Source organism: Panthera onca, chromosome C1 (genome assembly GCF_046562875.1).
Source record: "Panthera onca isolate mPanOnc1 chromosome C1, mPanOnc1 haplotype 2, whole genome shotgun sequence".
Taxonomy (NCBI): Eukaryota; Metazoa; Chordata; class Mammalia; order Carnivora; family Felidae; genus Panthera; species Panthera onca.
Window position 1 is genome coordinate 110,671,322 of NC_138346.1, and position 18,925 is coordinate 110,690,246.

Below are 18,925 nucleotides of genomic sequence, written 5' to 3' on the forward strand. Positions count from 1 at the left end.
TTTGTAGATGCCCTTCATCACATAAAAGAAAAACTCAATTCCTAGAATTTCTAGTTTGTAAGAATTTTTATCAAGTATGAAAAATTTTGTCAAATGCTTCTTCTCCATGTACACAGATGTTCATATGGCTTTTCTTAGTCTTAATACAGTAAATAAGCCTCAACAACTTTTAAATGTGGAACACACTTGCATTCCCAAGATAAATCCCACTGGTCATGATGTATCATCCTTTTAATATATTGGTGGAATTTAACTCACATCTTGTCGTGACTTTTGCATCTATGCTCATGAAGAATATTAACATAGTTTTCTTTTCTTGTAACATCTTTATCTGGTTTTATTATCAAGCCTCATATAATGAATTGGGAAGTATTCCTTCTAACATTTCCTGGGAGACACTGTGTAGATTTGGTATCTTTTCCTCTTACATGTTTGGTAGAATTCACTTGTGAAACCATCTGGATGGACTTCAAGTTTCCTCCACTGGAAGGTTTTAAACTATGAATTCAGTTTCTTTAAAAGAAGACTATTCTAGGGCACTTGGGTGGCTCAGTTGGTTAAGCATCCAAATCTGATCTCAGTTGAGGTCTTGATCTCAGGGACATGAGTTCATGCCCCATGTAGGTCCCCATATTGGTCACGAAGCCTACTTAAAAAAAAAAAAAAAAAAAAAAAAAAAGATGAAGACTATTCCAGTTATCTATTCCTTCTGAGTGGGTTTTGGTAGTTTGTTCTTTGAAGGAATTGAGCAGTTTCACTCAAGCTGTCACATTTTGGGCATAGAGTTGTTCATGGTATTCTTATTATTGTTTTAATGTCTATAAGATCGGTAGTGATAGCTCCTCTTTCACTCCTGATATTGTTAACTTGGTCTCCTCCCTCACTATCCATGCTCTGCTTCTATTAAACAGTCTGTCATTCTTTCAAGTAAAACACCAGGTTCTGTAAAAAGTGAATATTAATATTAATATGAATATTAAATAATTTCCTCAGGGAACTACTGTACTTCTGTAAATAGCAAAAGTGCTTTATCCACACTTCCCATTTCATCACACACTATCCATTAGTCTGCTTGGCTTGCCATAACAAACTAGTACCGACTGAGAGGCTGAAACAAAAATTTATTTTCTCACAGTTCTGGAAGCTGAAAATCTGAGATCAGGGTGCCAGCACAGTCAGGCTCTTGGTTTGCAGACAGCCACCTTCTTGCTGTGTCCTCACATGGCAGAAAGAGACAGCAAGTACTCTGGTGTCTCTTCTTATAGGGACCCATCAGGAAGCCCCTACCTTCATTCCCTCATTTAAACCTAATTATCTCCCAAAGGCCAGATTTCCAAATCCCATCACATTGGGGGTTAGGGCCTCAACATATAAATTTTACAGAGACATGATTTAATCCACAGAACGCTCTATTTAAAAAAACATATATTCAAGGTGGGTGGGAGGATGGGTGATACAGGTAATGGGGATTAAGGAGTACACTTGTCATAATGCACACTGGATGATGTATGGAATAGGTGAATCACTACACTGTACATCTGAAACGAATATAACACTGTGTGTTAACTATACTGGAATTAAAATAACTTGAGGGGGAAGGAGGCCTGGGTGGCTCAGTTGGTTAAGCATCCAGCTTAGGCTCAGGTCATGATCTCACAGCTTGTGAGTTGGAGCCCCACATCAGGCTCTCTGCTGTCACTGTGGAGCCCACTTTGGATAAATAAAAAATAAAAATAATTATAATAATAATAAAAAACAAATTGGGGCACTTGGGTGGTTCAGTCAGTTAAGTATCTGACTCTTGATTTCAGCTCAGATCACGATCTCATGGGTTTGTGAGTTTGAGCCCCACATCAGCCTCCATGCTGGCCATGCGGACCCTGCTTGGGATTCTCCCCCTCTCTTTCTGCCCCTTCCCTGGGCATACACGCATTCTCTTTCTCAAAATAAATAAATAAATTTTAAAATAAAATAAATTAGAGGCGCCTGGGTGACACAGTTGGTTAAGCATCAGACTTCAGCTCAGGTCATGATCTTGCGGTTCATGGGTTTGAGCACTGCAACACACTCTGTGCTGACAGCTCAGAGCCTGGAGCCTGCTTCAGATTCTGTGTCTCCCACTCTCTCTGCCCCTCCCCCATCGGTGCTCTCTCAAAAATAAGCAAACATTTAAAAAATTAATTAAATAAATTAAAAACGCAAAACCAAAGTGGCGCCTGGGTGGCTCAGTCAGGTAAGTATCCAACTCTTGATTTCGGCTCAGGTCATGATCTAACAATTAGTGAGTTCGAGCCCCAAGTTGGGCTCTGCACTGACAGTGTGGAACCTGCTTGGGATTCTCTGTCTCCCTCCCTCTCTGTCTCTCTCTCCCAGAAATAAACATTAAAAAAAAAATATATATATATATATATATTCTCAAGGGTTGATATTTAATTAAATTATTTTTAATGTTTTACCAATAACATTCTCAGGTGAAATTGACTTTTTTTCTTTCCAACTACCAGTATAAGGTGGTAGTAAACATAAAATGACTATTAGTAGAAATTTGATACCACTGCCTTGAACCATGCTAAGGAGCCAAGAGCTTTATCCATTACTGCTTTCACACCATACATACAAATGTCAACATAGTAAAAAGGCCTAATAATATCTTAGTATTATGAAAGTAGTTCTGACCTTAATTTGAAAACTTGCCACTGCTATACAGAATTAAATTCAAATAACTAGCACAGAAGAACTTATTACAAACTATGAAGTACATTATTAATTTAAGATATTACAAATTACAAGAAATTATTATTTTAAGATATTATTACAAATTACAAGAAATTTCACAAGAAACATAACCAATAAAACCTGACCAATTCCTAAGCTTTCCAAATTTATTTATGAAAATAATAAAGTTATGCTTTCAACTTGATGAATATACACCTTAGAAAGAAATGGGAAATTCCACAGAATCTAAAAAGAACAAATAAATAAAACTATCTTGGTTGGAATGAAACAAACAAACAAACAAAGCAGGCCAGTGGTATGCTATAAACACTCTCAAATTTGTTTATGCTTGTATCACTTATAAAAAGATATGCCAGGGGCGCCTGGGTGGCTCAGTCGGTTAAGCGTCCGACTTCAGCTCAGGTCACGATCTCGCGGTCCGTGAGTTCGAGCCCCGTGTCGGGTTCTGGGCGGATGGCTCAGAGCCTGGAGCCTGCTTCCGATTCTGTGTCTCCCTCTTTCTATGCCCTCCCCCATTCATGCTCTGTCTCTCTCTGTCTCAAAAATAAATAAACATTAAAAAAAATTTTTTTTTTTTTTAAAGATATGCCAGAAACACTATCAGTGATGGCTTCTGGGGAAGGGAATTAGATGACTTAATGTAAGGAGGAGAAGAAACTTACTCAACACCTTTTGAATTGTAGGTGTTCAAATTCTATTTGAACCATCTATTATATGTGTTACCGCCCAAAATAAATGAGATTTGTTTCATTGGTAGTATTTAATGTTCCGGTGTATTAAAAACTCAATGTAAAACACTGTAAAATTTCACCGTCTCACTCAACTTAAAAAACAGAAGTCAGAATTCAGTTTTGTTTTTAAGAATATATTTTTCCAGGGTACCTGGGTGGCTCAGTTGTTAAATATCTGACTTCACCTCAGGTCATGATCTCATGGTTTGTGAGTTCGAGTCCCACATCAGGGGAGCTCAAGCCCCACTTCGGGTGAGCCTGTGCCATGCTTCAGGTGAGCATGAGCCCCAGATCCGGTGAGCTCAAGCCCCGCTTCAGGTAAAACACAAGGCCCACTTCAAATAAGCCCCGCTTCTCTCTCTCTCCCTTCCTCCCTCTCTCTCCTCTGTCCCTCCTGGGATTCTCTCTCTCTCTCTGTCCCTTGCTCACTTGTACCCTCTCTCCGTCCACAAGAACATATTTTTCCATTTCAGTATATAGTATTATGTATTATCATTCTAAAGCAGTAAGGGTCCTATTTGATCTCCTTTAATGAGTAGATAGTATCCATTTATAAATGACAAAAATACAAGTTTAATTGCATATTCTATTTGGGATTAAGTTTTCAACCAAAAACTTGGGATAGTTTTTAGCTGGAAGCTCTGTAAGACTGAAAAACATGCTTACATGCTTGACATCTATGTGATAGGTCTCTCCAAATGGAGAATTCAGTTCAATACAGTTATTTCTGGAGAACTGACAGTTTCACTAGTACATTATTTCAAACACACAGACAAATAAGGCACAAGTCTAACAACTATTTTATTTGGAATACCATTTTTAATACTTTTAACCAAAATTAATTTTAAATGGAAAATATGACTGTCAAAAAAACTGTCCTTTCACATGTGCTTACACAATACTGGAAGAGAAAAGGAAGACTTATTCCAGATTATGTGACTGTTTATCTGTTTAGATAAACTAACCTTGGGGGCGCCTAGGTGGTTCAGTCAGTTAAGCACCTGACTTCAGCTCAGGTCATGATCTCGAGGTTCATGGGTTCGAGCCCCATATCAGGCTCTCTGCTGACAGCTCAGAGCCTGGAGCCTGTTTCGGATTCTGTGCCTCCCTCCCTCTCTGTCCCTTCCCCACTCGCACACACGCTCTTTCAAAAATAAATAAACATTAAAAAAAAATTTTTTTTAATGTAACTAACCTTGATGGAACCCTGATTTAAAAAAAGAAAATGTTAAACAAGTGTCAGTGAGGATGTGGAGAAAAGGGATACCTTGTACATTGCTGGTGGGAATGTAAATTGGTATAGCTACTACGGAAAACAGGATAAAGGTTCCTCAAAATATTAAAAACAGAACTACCCCAGGATCAAGGAATTCTACTTCTGGGTAATTATCCACAGAAAATAAAACTACTAATTTAATAAGATATATGCACCCCATGTTTACAACCTAAGTGTCCATCAACAGATGAAAGGATAAAGAAAATCTGTGTGTGTGTGTGTGTATGCAATACAATATTTGGCCATAAAAAAGAATGGAGTTTCAACATAAAAAAGAATTGCCAGTTTCAACAACATGGATGGACCTTGAGGAAACTATGCTAAGTAAAATAAGTCAGAAAAAGACAAATACTGTATAGGTGAAACTTACATGTGGAATCTAAAAACAAAACAAACAAACAAAGGCCAAGTTCATACATTTAAGAAAACAGATTAACAGACTGGTGGTGACCAGAGGCAGGGGATGAAGGTGGGAGACATGGGTGAAGGGGATCAAAAGGTACACCACTTCTAGTTATAAAATAAATATGTCATGGGGATGTAACGGACACTTGTTAATGGACACTCATTAACAATACTGTATTGCATATGTGAAAGCTGCTAAGACAGATCTTAAAAGTTCTCATCACAAGAAAAAAAAATTTGTAACTATGTGAGGTGATGGCTATTACTAAATTTGTGGTGATCATTTTTCAACATATGCAAATACTGAATTATTTGTACACATGAAACTAATATAATGTTATATGTCAAGTATACCAGAATTTTAAAAATATAGTGCAAAAAAAGTTATACAAAATAATTTATTGAATTTATATATAGTTCAATTAGGTAACCTGGGTAAATAAAGTTAGGTAAATAGAATTTATCTGCCACATTAGATAAACAGAATACATATTAATTAATATTAGGTAATTATTGCTAGTTTTCTTTTCTTACTGCTATATGGTTAAGAAAATCTCTTTATTACTGCTGATGATGAACACGGAGGTTTTTAGAAGTCTGCATCTTTCAGAGCTCATAAAAAACCTAAATGAACAAATTAATCCCTCTCTAACGACTATTAGAAGTCACTTGAAGATCCTGTTCCATCTCAATATCACATTATTATGGACACTGATGATCCCATTATATATGCTGAGTCAAATCCGTATTGTCTATTACATAATTTGCATATTTTTAAGCCTTGGTCCACTGTGAAAACAACACATGGTAATAACAGATTATCTGATAAAAGAGGAGAAAATAGGGGCATCTGGATGGCTTAGTCAGTTAAGCATCTGATGTCAGCTCAGGTCATGATCTCACAGTTTGTGGGTTTGAACCCCACATCTAGCTCTCTGCTGTCAGCACAAAGCCCACTTTGGATCTCCTGCCTCCCTCTCTCTCTGCCCTTCCCCCCCTCTCAAAAATAAATAAACATTTAAAACAAAAGAGGAGAAAATAAAGTAGAAAATAAACATACCACCATTTGCCATTAATCATGTGTACAATTGTGGATTATGTACATTTTTATTCTTTTTTCACATTAACAATTACAATTTAAGAGTTTTCCACATTACAAAACTCTTTGTAAATGTTTTTAACAACTTCCTAAATGTTCCACTAAGAATATGATTTACTTAAATGTCTCAATGCTTAGTAAAGGAAATGAGCCTCCACCATCTCTTCTTTAATAAGATCTCAATTCACAGACAATGTCCTCTATGCTGTATTTGCCAATGGAAGTGGACAACAATTACCTTGGGTTTGTTTGGTGATTATAATTTCAGGTCTGTCACTCTTGTGACACTGGTGGACATTCAAAGGAAGAGAGAAAATATATACAATCATCTCAACTAATTTTTACTTCTAACAGGTAAACGTAAGTAGCAGTGCAGGGGTGATCTCTGTTTCCTGTACCGTGACATGCAAAAGGCTCTCCTAATAATCCACATTCAAACTGAAGAGGAAAACTGAAATCTCTAATGAAGCTGTATGTATTTATGAGTATCAATGAATAAAAACTGCTTGGATGGTTTACCTTTAAAAAATCTCATTGCTGGATTTTTTAAAAGTATTTTTAAAATTTTTTAAAATATTTATCTTTGAGAGAGAGGGAAAGACACAGTGCGAGTGGGTGAGGGGCAGAGAGAGAGGGAGACAGAAAATCTGAAGCAGGCTCCAGGCTCTGAGCTGTCAGCACAGAGCCCAATGCGGGGCTCGAGCTCACAAGCTGTGAGATCATGACCTGAGCCAAAGTCAGGTGCTTAAGTGACTGACCCACCCAGGTGCCCCTGGTATTTTTATACAGAAGCACACATAAGATTATGTTTCAGCTGGTCTTATGCAAATGTCATCCAAGGCTCACAAGAATCTAACCCTGTATTTCCCCTAGGAACAACCATTTAGTATTTGCTAATTCAGTGTCATAACAATATCACAAAATATTATTGCCATGAATAACAGGAATCAACTAGAGCTGGGAATACTTACTATTAACAGGGAAAAAATAATAGAATTGGATGGGAAAGACAGTGCAAGAATGTTCTCATTCTCTTTTTAATCTCTTCCAACTATAAGAGCCCCTTCCTCAAGTCAGTCTTAGAAGCAAGTTCAAGATACACAAGAAAATTGTACCACTCTAATACTATTCACAACTCCTCCACAGAACACCTAAGCCTTGGGGGGAGAGGAGTACAAAGCATTTGAATAAAAAGTATAAGGAACTAGGAAAGCTAACTAAGACTCTATTTGAGGCTCTGATAACTTCCCTGCCAATGCTGGAGAACTTTTTGACACTGTGATTTCTTTTTTAAAGTTTTTTTGGGTGGCTCCTGGGTGGCTCAGTCAGTTGGGCATCCGACTTTGGCTCAGGTCATCTCACAGCTTATTGGTTCGAGCCCCACGTCGGGCTCTGTGCTGAAAGCTCAGAACCTGGAGTCTGCTTCTGATTCTGTATCTCCGTCTCTCTCTGCCCTTCCCCCGGCTCGCATTCTCTCTCAAAAATAAAAACATTAAAAAAACATTTTTTTAATAAAGTTTTTTTTTGGAGGAAGGGGGGCAAACAGAGAGAGGAGAAAATCCTAAGCAGGCTCAGCACTGTCAATGCAGAGCCCGATGCAGGGCTCAATCTCACAAACTGCAAGATCAAGACCTGAGCTGAAATCAAGAGTCAGACATTCAACTGACTGAACCACCCAGGCACCCCAATATTTTGATTTCTAAAATGAAGGAATAAAATTAAGGACCACTAATATCACTCAATACTTAAAATTTGTAAAGCACAGAATGATTATGAATTATAATCCTGTATTTGATATTCAAGAAAACTTTTGCTATTTTTAAACCAGGTTACAACTGGCTGTGATTTCCAAAAGTACCTTTGTATATTTACAAATTTCAGAAAACCATTCTATGATTTAATAGAGATGAACAGAGGCAAACAAAAAATGTCTTACAAAAAATTTTGTCTTGCAAAAAAATCTTTCAGTCAAGTTCACAGGCATAAGCAGCAGAGAGGAAAAAAAAGACTATTACTTCAACCTATCTGTAACACGAAATTTTATATAACCATTTAAAATCTCGAAATATTTTAAACAAATTGCACATGATCTAATGTTAAGTGGAAAAATCAGATTGTGAATAATTACAATTACTTTAAAAGAACCATACACTTTTGCACAAAAGCCAAAAAATAGGTGCTCACTTCAGCAGCACATATTCTAAAACTGGAACAATACAGAGAAGATTAGCATGGTCCCTGCACAAGAATGACACACAAATCCGTGAAACGTTCCATATTTAAAAAAAGGGGGGGGGGGGGAGGCAGAAAAATGGGAAGGAACACATAAGAAAGGCAACAAAGCATGGGAGTTACGGTAAAATTTTGCTGTCTTCTTTATACCTTCAGTTTTTCTAAGCTGTCCACAACAGATGTGGATTACTTTTACAAGAAGGTAGGAATGGTGTTTTCTTTTTAAAATGCTCTTCTGGGGGCACCTGGGTGGCTCAGTCATTTGGGTGCCCAACTCTTGATTTCACCTTGGGTCATGATCTCACAGTTTGTGGGGTCCAACCCTGCATAGTACAGAGCCTGCTTGGGACTCACTCCCTCTCCCCTGACCATGTTCTCTCTCAAGTGAACAACAACAAAACTCTTCAAAAAAATAAAAATGCTTCTCTAATATCTCTAACTTTGCCAAATACTCCCACAACCACTGTTAACTACAACCAAACCACTGTTAGTTAATATATTCCTATACTGATGCTCTCAATTTTTTGTTAATTTATTCTTACCTATTATGCTCAATTTATTCAGCAGTCTTTGAACTCCCAAAATATACAATGCATAATCCTAGAAAGCATACATCACACTGGTAAACACACACACACACACACACACACACACACACACACACACACACACATTATCTTTCTACCTAAACTTCAAATTCCTTGTAAGCAAGGACGGCATGGGGTTTTAAGTTTTGTTTTTTTTTTTTAAGTTTATTTATTTACTTTGAAAGAGAGCATGGGGGAGGGGCAGAGAAAGAGGTGAGAGAAATTCCAAGCAGACTCTGCACTGCCAACAAAGCCCAATGCAGGGCTTGATCTCACAAACCTGAGAGATCATGACCTGAGCTGAAACCAAAAGTCAGACTTAATCAACTGAGCCATCCAAGCGTCCCAAGGACTGAATGTTTCTTTTTTTTTTTTTTTAATGTTTATTTCTTTTTGAGACACACACACACACACACACACACACACACACACACACACACACACGGAATGAGCGGGGGCGGGGGGAACAAAGAATTCAAAGCAGGCTCCAGGTGCGGAGCTATCAGCACAGAGCCTGATACGGGGCTCGAACTCACAAGCTGTAATGTGACCTGAGCTGAAGTCGGAAGCTTGACTGACTGAGCCACCCAAGTACCCCAGACTGAATGTTTTTAATCTCTGTATTTCCAATGCCTTGCATACAGCCTGGCACATATGAAAATTGTCATATATATATATATATATATATATATATATATGTTAAAATATATACTAACAGGGGCACCTGGGTGGCTCAGTCAGTTAAGCGTCCAACTTCGGCTCAGGTCATGATCTAGCGGTTCGTGAGTTCAAGCCCCGCGTCGGGCTCTGTGCTGACAGCTCGGAGCCTGGAGCCTGTTTCAGATTCTGTGTCTCCCTCTCTCTCTCTGACCCTCCCCCGTTCATGTTCTGTCTCTCTCTGTCTCAAAAATAAATAAACGTTAAAAAGAAAAAATTTAAAAAAAAATATATATATATACTAACAGAAAATCACCATTGGAACACCCAATAATACTTTGCTGCAGACAGGATCCACCAATGGATTAAGAAAATTCATAGGCAGAAGTTTGAGAACAGTATATTTTACATAATTCGAAAGTATCTACTCCAAGATACTTACTAATTACAAATGAAAAAACAGTAACTATGCAGTAGAGAACCTGCAAAGTATCTGCACAGAGAACAACATTAATTGTTGTATTTCTATATTACAGAGAATGAGCTAAGAGAATTTTCACCAGATTGAAAGGGTATGTTCCAGATAGTCAAAACTTAAAATACAGAATATGTGTTGCACATATAAAATAAATATTTTGAGGTGGTGACACAATCCCTGAGATACACAAAAAGATAAAGTCCATTTGCCAGAATAACTATAACAGAGACAACTAATGTAAACAGCCCTCTTAACTATCCATCAAGAGCCTTCTGTATATATACTCACGTATATTAATACAGCCTTCTGTATTAATACTCTTGGATGGGTGCGTCTGGGTGGCTCAGTCCGTTAAGCATCCGACTCTGGACTTTGGCTCAGGTCATGATCTCACTGTTCATAAGTTCAAACCCTGCATCAGGCTCTGCCCTGACAGTGTAGAGCCTGCTTGGGATTCTCTCTTCCTCTCTCTGCGCCCCTCCCTGGTGCTCACTCTCTCTCCCCCTCTCAAAATAAATAAACTTTAAAATAAATAAAATAGGGGCGCCTGGGTGGCGCAGTCGGTTAAGCGTCCGACTTCAGCCAGGTCACGATCTCGCGGTCCGTGAGTTCGAGCCCCGCGTCGGGCTCTGGGCTGATGGCTCAGAGCCTGGAGCCTGTTTCCGATTCTGTGTCTCCCTCTCTCTCTGCCCCTCCCCCGTTCATGCTCTGTCTCTCTCTGTCCCAAAAATAAATAAAAAACGTTGAAAAAAAAAATTAATTTTAAAATAAATAAAATAAAGGGGCGCCTGGGTGGCTCAGTCGATTGAGCGACCGACTTTGGCTCAGGTCATGATCTCACAGTTCATGAGTTCAAGCCCTGCACTGGGGCTCAGAGCCTGGAGCCTGCTTCTGATTCTGTGTCTCCCTCTCTCTCTGCCCCTCCCCCACTCATGCTCTGTCTCTGTCTCAGAAATAAACATTAAAAAAAAATTTTTTTAATAAATAAATAAAATAAAATAAAAATAAAAATAAAAAGGACGACTGCTCTAAATAAACAAGACATACAGGGCCTGGAGCCTGCTTCAGATTCTGTGTATGTGTGTGTCTCTCTCTCTACCCCTCCCCCACTCTCACTCTGTGTCTCTCAAAAATAAACAAACATCAAAAAAATTTTTTTAAATAAACAAGATTTAGGAGCCAACCAAATCGAACATATAAACCTTGATTAGGTCCTGGTGTTTGAGAAAAACAGCTATCAAAGACCAGCTGAATGTAGAACAGATATTACATAATAATAGGGAACTATGACTAATTTTCTTAGATACGATACTGCATGTTACTACTGTATGCTGAAGCAATATGTGTCATGTCTGCAATTACTCTCAAATGGTTCAAAAACATGTATGTACGTATGTATGTAAGTAGAGACAGAATGTTATGGATTAAATTACATTCCCCCTCAACATCCTTAAGTTGAAGCTCTAACCCTTAGTACCTTACTGGGTACTAGGGTCATTGCAGATGTCATTAGTTAGTATGAAGTCATATGGAGTAGGATGAGCCTGTAATTCAACGTGATTGGTGTCCTGATAAAAAGGGGAAATTCTGGACTTCTAGCCTCCAGAACTGTGAGAGAATAAATGCCTTTTGTTTGAAAAAAAAAAAGGGGGCATGGGGATTTGGACACACATAAAGATTGGAGTTATGCCAGCACAAGCTAAAGAACTACCAGAAACTAGGAGAGAAGCCTGGAACAGATCCTTCCCTAACATCTTCAGAGGGAACAAGGCCCCACTGATACTTGATCCCAGACACCTAGTCTTCAGAAATGTAAGACAATAGGGGCGCCTGGATGGCTCAGTCCGTTAAGCATCCAACTTCGGCTTAGGTAGATCTCACGGCTTATGAGTTCAAGCCCCCATCAGGCTCTCTACTGTCAGTGCACAGCCCGCTTCAGATCGTCTGTCTCCCTCTCTCTATGCCCCTCCCACACTCACATTCTCTCCTCAAAAAAACCTCTTCGACCTCAGCTGCAGCAATTTCTTACTTGACACATCCCCAAAGGCAAGGGAATTAAAAGCAAAAATGAACTATTGGGACCTCATGAAGATAAAAAGCTTCTGCACAGCAAAGGAAACAACAAAACTAAAAGGCAACCAACGGAATGGGAAAAGATATTTGCAAATGACATATCAGACAAAGGGCTAGTATCCAAAATCTATAAAGAACTCACCAAACTCCACACCCAAAAAATAAATAATCCAGTGAAGAAATGGGCAGAAAACATGAATAGACACTTCTCTAAAGAAGACATCCAGATGGCTAACAGGCACATGAAAAGATGCTCAATGTCACTCCCCATCAAGGAAATACAAATCAAAACCACACTCAGATATCACCTCACACCGGTCAGAGTGGCCAAAATGAACAAATCAAGAGACTATAGATGCTGGAGAGGATGTGGAGAAACGGGAACCCTCTTGCACTGTTGGTGGGAATGCAAACTGGTGCAGCCGCTCTGGAAAACAGCGTGAAGGTTCCTCAAAAAATTATAAATAGACCTATCCTATGACCTAGCAATAGCACTGCTAGGAATTTACTCAAGGAATACAGGAGTGCTGATGCATAGGGGCACTTATACCCCAATGTTTATAGCAGCACTCTCAACAATAGCCAAATTATGGAAAGAGCCTAAATGTCCATCAACTGATGAATGGATAAAGAAATTGTGGTTTATATACACAATGGAATACTACGTGGCAATGAGAAAGAATGAAATACGGCCTTTTGCAGCAACATGGATGGAACTGAAGAGTGTTATGCTAAGTGAAATAAGTCATACAGAGAAAGAGAGATACCATATGTTTTCACTCTTATGTGGATCCTGAGAAACTTAACAGAAGTCCATGGGGGAGGGGAAGAAAAATAAAAAAAAAAATAAAAAAAAAAAAAGAGGTTAGAGAGGGAGAGAGCCAAAGCATAAGAGACTCTTAAAAACTGAGAATAGGGGCACCTGGGTGGCTCAGTCGGTTAAGCGGCCGACTTCGGCTCAGGTCATGATCTCGCGGTCCGTGAGTTCGAGCCCCACATCGGGCTCTGTGCTGACAGCTCAGAGCCTGGAGCCTGTTTCAGATTCTGTGTCTCCCTCTCTCTGACCCTCCCCCGTTCATGCTCTGTCTCTCTCTGTCTCAAAAATAAATAAACATTAAAAAAAGAAAAAAAAAAAACTGAGAACTGAGGGTTAATGGGGGGTGAGAGGGAGGGGAGAGTGGGTGATGCGTATTGAGGAGGGCACCTTTTGGGATGAGCACTGGGTGTTGTATGGAAACCAATTTGACAATAAATTTCATATTTAAAAAATTAAAAAAAATGTTTAGTGGGAGGGGGGATAGGCTAAATGGGTAGTGGCACTAAGGAATCTATTCCTGAAATCATTGTTGCACTATATGCTAATTTGGATGTAAGTTTTAAAAAATAAATAAATAAATAGAAAACAAACAAACAAAAATGTTTAGAGGGGCACTTGGGTGGCACAGTTTGATGGGCGTCTGACTCTTCATCTCAGGTCAGGTCATATCATGGTTCATGGGTTCAAGCCCCACATCAGGCTCTGCACTGTTGGTGTGGAGCCTGCTTGGAATTCTCTCTCCTTCTCTCTGACCCTCCCCTGCTTGTGATATCTAAGTAAATAAACTTAAAAAATAAAATAAAAAACAAATAAATGTTTAGAACTGTAAAATAAAAGTGACTATTGTTTTTTTTTTTAACGTTTATTTATTTTTGAGACAGAGAAAGACAGAGCATGAACAGGGGAGGGGCAGAGAGAGAGGGAGACACAGAATCCAAAACAGGCTCCAGGCTCTGAGCTGTCAGCACAGAGTCCGACGCGGGGCTCGAACCCACGGACCGTGAGATCATGACCTGAGCCAAAGTCAGACGCCCAACCGACCAAGCCACCCAGGCACCCCAATAAGTGACTATTGTTTAAGCAACCCAGTTGTGTTATGGCTGCCTACCAAACTAATAGAAAAATAAACTACACCAAAATTGTAATAAATGTTGAATCTAGAAGGCAAGTCTATGGTATTAACTACTTTCAACTTTTCTGCATATCTAAAATGTTTAGTACCTCAGGTAATACCTTAGAAATGTGTGAATATTCTGTTCTCTAATAATCAACCATTTAGTAGCCATTGATGATACTTACCTGAATAAAAGGAGCTTTGTTTATCGATGTATCCATAAAATAGCTTGCTGGGATTTTGAATTGGATCACACTGAATCTACAGATCAAATTCAAAAGAACTGACAGCTTGAACAATATTGAATCTTCCTATCCATGCAATATGGAATATTTTTCCATTTAAGTATTATTTGATTTCTTTCAAAGAGTTTACAGCTTTCCTCATGCAGATTTTGCACATTTTTTTAAGATTAATATCTAAGGGATTTGGGGGGGGGGTGCTAATATAGATGGCACTGCTTTATTTCCAGATTCCAACTGTTCGTTGCTGGTATATAAGAAAGCAATTGGCTTCTGTATATTTATCTTGTATTTTGAAACCTCGCTATAATCACTTATTAGTTACAAAAGATACTTTGTTAACTCTTGAAATTTTCTTTTTTTTTTTAATTTTTTTTTTAACGTTTTATTTATTTTTGAGACACAGAGAGACAGAGCATGAATGGGGCAGGGGCAGAGAGAGAGGGAGACACAGAATCAGAAGCAGGCTCCAGGCTCCGAGCCATCAGCCCAGAGCCCGACGCGGGGCTCGAACTCATGGACCGCAAGATCATGACCTGAGCTGAAGTCGGACGCTTAACCGACTGAGCCACCCGGGCGCCCCAACTCTTGAAATTTTCTACACAGACAATCACATCTGTGAACAAAGACAATTTTATTTTTTCAAAGAGCTTAGTTTATTTTTTTTTAACTTTATTTATTTTGGGGGCGGGGGGGAGCACGCACGAGGCATATGGATGCATGGGGCAGGGAGAGAGACAGAATCCCAAGCAGGCTCTGCAATGTCAGCACGGAGCCCAACCTACGGCTCGAATCCACAAACTGTGAGATCATGGCCTCAGTCAAAATTCAGAGTCAGACACTCAACCAACTGAGCCAGGTGCCCCGAACAAAGACCATTTTAATTCTTCCTTACCAATCTGTATACCTTTTATTTCCTTTTCTTGTTTTACTGCATTCTCTAGGACTTCCAAGACAATGCTGAAAAGGAGTGGGGAGCAGGGACATCTTTGCCTTGTTCCAGATCTTAGCCTTTAATTTCTCACACTATTAAAGTATGATGTTAGCCATGGGGGTTTTAGAGATGTGCCATATCAACTTGGGAGAGACCCCCCTCTATGTTTGGTTTGCTGAACATTTTTATCATGAATAGATACTGAATTCTGTCAAACGCTTTTTTGCATGTATTAATATAAAGCATGATTTATTAATCTATTAATATAATATTAATTTTCTTCATATAATCATATGATGTGATAAAGTACATCATTTCATTTTTGGATGCTAAACCAGGCTTGCATACCTGAAATAAATCCCACTTGGTCATAATGTGTGTAATTCTTTTTATTTACCGTAAGATTCATTCAATTTGCTAATATTCTGTTGAGGATTTCTGCTTTTATGTTCATGAGAGATACTGATCTGTAGTTTTCCTCCTGTATGGTCTTTATGTGGTTTTGGTATTAGGGTAATGCTGGCATCATAGGATGAATTAGGAAGTATTCCCTATTTTCTGGAAGTATTCCTTCTATTTTCTGAAAGAGACTATAGAGAATTGGTATAATTTCTTTCTGAAATGTTTGGTAGAATTCACCAATGGCATTATGCTAAGTGAAATAAGCTAGCCACAAAAGGATATAGTATAATGTCTCTTATATGAGGTTTCTAGAGTAGTCAGATTCAAAGAGATAAAGTAGATTGGTGGTTGTCACGGACTAAGGGAGGGAAGAATGGGAAGTTAGTTTTTAATGCGTACAGAGTTTCAGTTAGGGAAGTTGAAAGGGTTCTGGAAACAGATGGTTGTACAATATTGTTAATGTATTTAATGTCCCACAAGTGTATATTTAAAAAGGTTAACTACCACTGGGAGAAAAGAATGAAGTTAAATTGTCAATTCTACACTAAGCATGTTTTAACCAAAACAAACAAACAAACAAACAAACAAAGCTAGACATGGAACCTAGCAGGTATTCAATAACTATGTAATGAACTAGTGGCTTTAATAAATGTGTATAAAGGATTAATTTTTAAATGCTATGAGAGGGAATACTATGGGAAGAAACAAGAATTAATGAGCGCGGAAGCACAGATGTAAAACAAGTTTCAAGTGAATTCATTTATGCAGTCAGTGATAGGGGCACCTGGGTGGCTCAGTTGGTTGAACTATTGTTTTCAGCACAGGTCATGATCCCATGGTCATGCTCAGGTCACACTCTGCACCCAGTGTGGAGCCCACTTAAGATTTTCTTTTTCTTTCTCTTTCTCTCTCTCTCGTTCTTGCTCTCGCTCTCTCTTCTCTCTCAGGGCACCTGGGTGGCACAGTCGGTTAAGCAGTCAACTTTGGTTCAGGTCACAATCTCGAGGTTCATGGGTTCGAGCCCCGCATCAGGCTCTGTGCTGACAGCTCAGCCCCTCCCCCACTTGCGCTCTGTCTCTCTCTCTGTCTCTCTCAAAAAATGAATAAACATTAAAAAATTTTTTTAAAAAAAGATTCTCTCTCTCTCTCCCTCCGCTCCTCTCTCCAACTCATGCTCTCTCTTAATAAAAATTTTAAAAATTATGCAGTGATTAAAAAAAGGAATATACCAACTGGACAACAGGCAGAGTGAAATAGCAAAAAGAATAAAAGGACTCTGTTCTAATGGAGACAAAATTGACATATAACACTGGATTGGTTTTAGGTGCACTTAAGTTTTTAAAAGTGGTTCATGGACAGGGTAGGTGTTAAGAGTGAGCAGCAGAGGAAGTTCATATATTGGAGCTGAATTCTGAAATTCCTGTTATGTCAACCTACACATGCTGAAGACATGCTAAATCTATCAAATAATGCAGGAAGCCTTAACTGGGGTCTATGGATACATAAATGGGCAAAAGGAGTTCAGTGACCCCCTCACCTCACAGCTGCAAGAATTCTAATATGAATATTTACATATTTGTCTGGGAAAAGAGTAAACAACTTTCATCAGACACCTCACGGGGTTCAAAAAAGTATAGGGGCACCTGGGTGGCTCAGTCAGTTAAGTGTCCGACTTCGGCTCAGGTCATGATCTCACGGTCCGTGAGTTCGAGCCCCGCGTCAGGCTCTGTGCTGACAGCTCAGAGCCTGGAGCCTGTTTCAGATTCTGTGTCTCCCTCTCTCTGACCCTCCCCCATTCATGCTCTGTCTCTCTCTGTCTCAAAAATAAATAAACGTTAAAAAAAAAAATTAAAAAAAAAAAAGTATAAAACTACTATTGTGAACAATGATGAGTCATCCAAGAAATGTGAATGATAAAATTTGAATTTTAGAAAGATAAATTATCCTATGCAATTTTAAAGGAGGAATAAGAGACAAGAAAAGAATTTACTCAATTATAATAATCAAGGAAGATGTACATATCTTTTTACCAAAATCTCTCACTAAATTTTTTAGTCTTCACAAATTTTTTTTAAATCTATGGTTTTGGGGCGCCTGGGTGGCTCAGTCAGTTAAGCGTCCGACTTCGGCTCAGGTCATGATCTCGCGGTCCTTGAGCTCGAGCCCCACGTCGGGCTCTGTGCTGACAGCTCAGAGCCTGGAGCCTGTTTCAGATTCTGTGTCTCCCTCTCTCTGACCCTCCCCCATTCATGCTCTGTCTCTCTCTGTCTCAAAAATAAACGTTAAAAAAAAAAATTTTTTTTTAAATCTATGGTTTTTACCTATACAAAACAAGATTCTAATGGACGGCCCTTGAGATCTACTTTAAATAATGTATTCAATGAGCTGCATAACATTTTACTATGCAAAAATATACCCCAGAAATGATCAAAAAGGGGCAAATTAGTGATTTGATTTTATTTTGAGAAAAACAGAAAGTGAGCAGAGGAGGGGCAGACAGAGTGGGGGAGAGAGAATCCCAAGCAGGCTCTGTGCTGTCAAGGGATCTATCTGTGGGTTTGAACTCAAGAACTATGAGATCATGACCTGAGCTGAAACCAAGAGCCAGATGCTCAACCAACCGAGCCACCCAGGAGCTCCCAAATTGGTGATTTTAAATTCCCTTCAATACTCATGCTGAAGAATGACTCTTCATCACTTACTGAAAAGCAACATCACTCAAAAAAGCAAAAATCAGGGGTGCCTGCTGGTTCAGCAGGTAGAACATGTGACTCTTGATCTCAAGGTTGTGAATTCAAGCCCCACATTAGGTGTAGAGATTACTTCAAGTAAAATCTTTATTTAAAAATAAAAGCAAAATACCAGGGCACCTGGGTGGCTCAGTTGGTTAAGCGACCGACTTCAGCTCAGGTCATGATCTCATGCTCCATGAGTTCGAGCCCCGCGTCGGGCTCTGTGCTGACAGCTCAGAGCCTGGAGCCTTCTTCAGATTCTATGTCTCCCTCTCTCTGCCCCTCCCCCGCTCATTCTCATTCTCTCTCTCTCTCTCTCTCTCTCAAAACAAACATTAAAAATTTAAAAAAAAAAAGCAAAATCCATAATACATGTGTTGATGTGAGAGAAACAACTATACTCAGACACT

General features: G+C 39.0%; 1 protein-coding gene and 1 non-coding gene across 13 annotated transcripts in view; one reads left to right on the plus strand and one right to left on the minus strand.

The window, feature by feature from the left end:
* WDR33 (WD repeat domain 33) overlaps window positions 1-18,925 on the minus strand; it is a 107,248-nt gene that overhangs the window by 77,012 nt on the left and 11,311 nt on the right. The window lies entirely within an intron of this gene.
* LOC132673960 (U6 spliceosomal RNA) lies at window positions 8,424-8,530 on the plus strand. Its single transcript, XR_009608293.1, has one exon. It is a non-coding gene; the product is annotated as a U6 spliceosomal RNA (small nuclear RNA).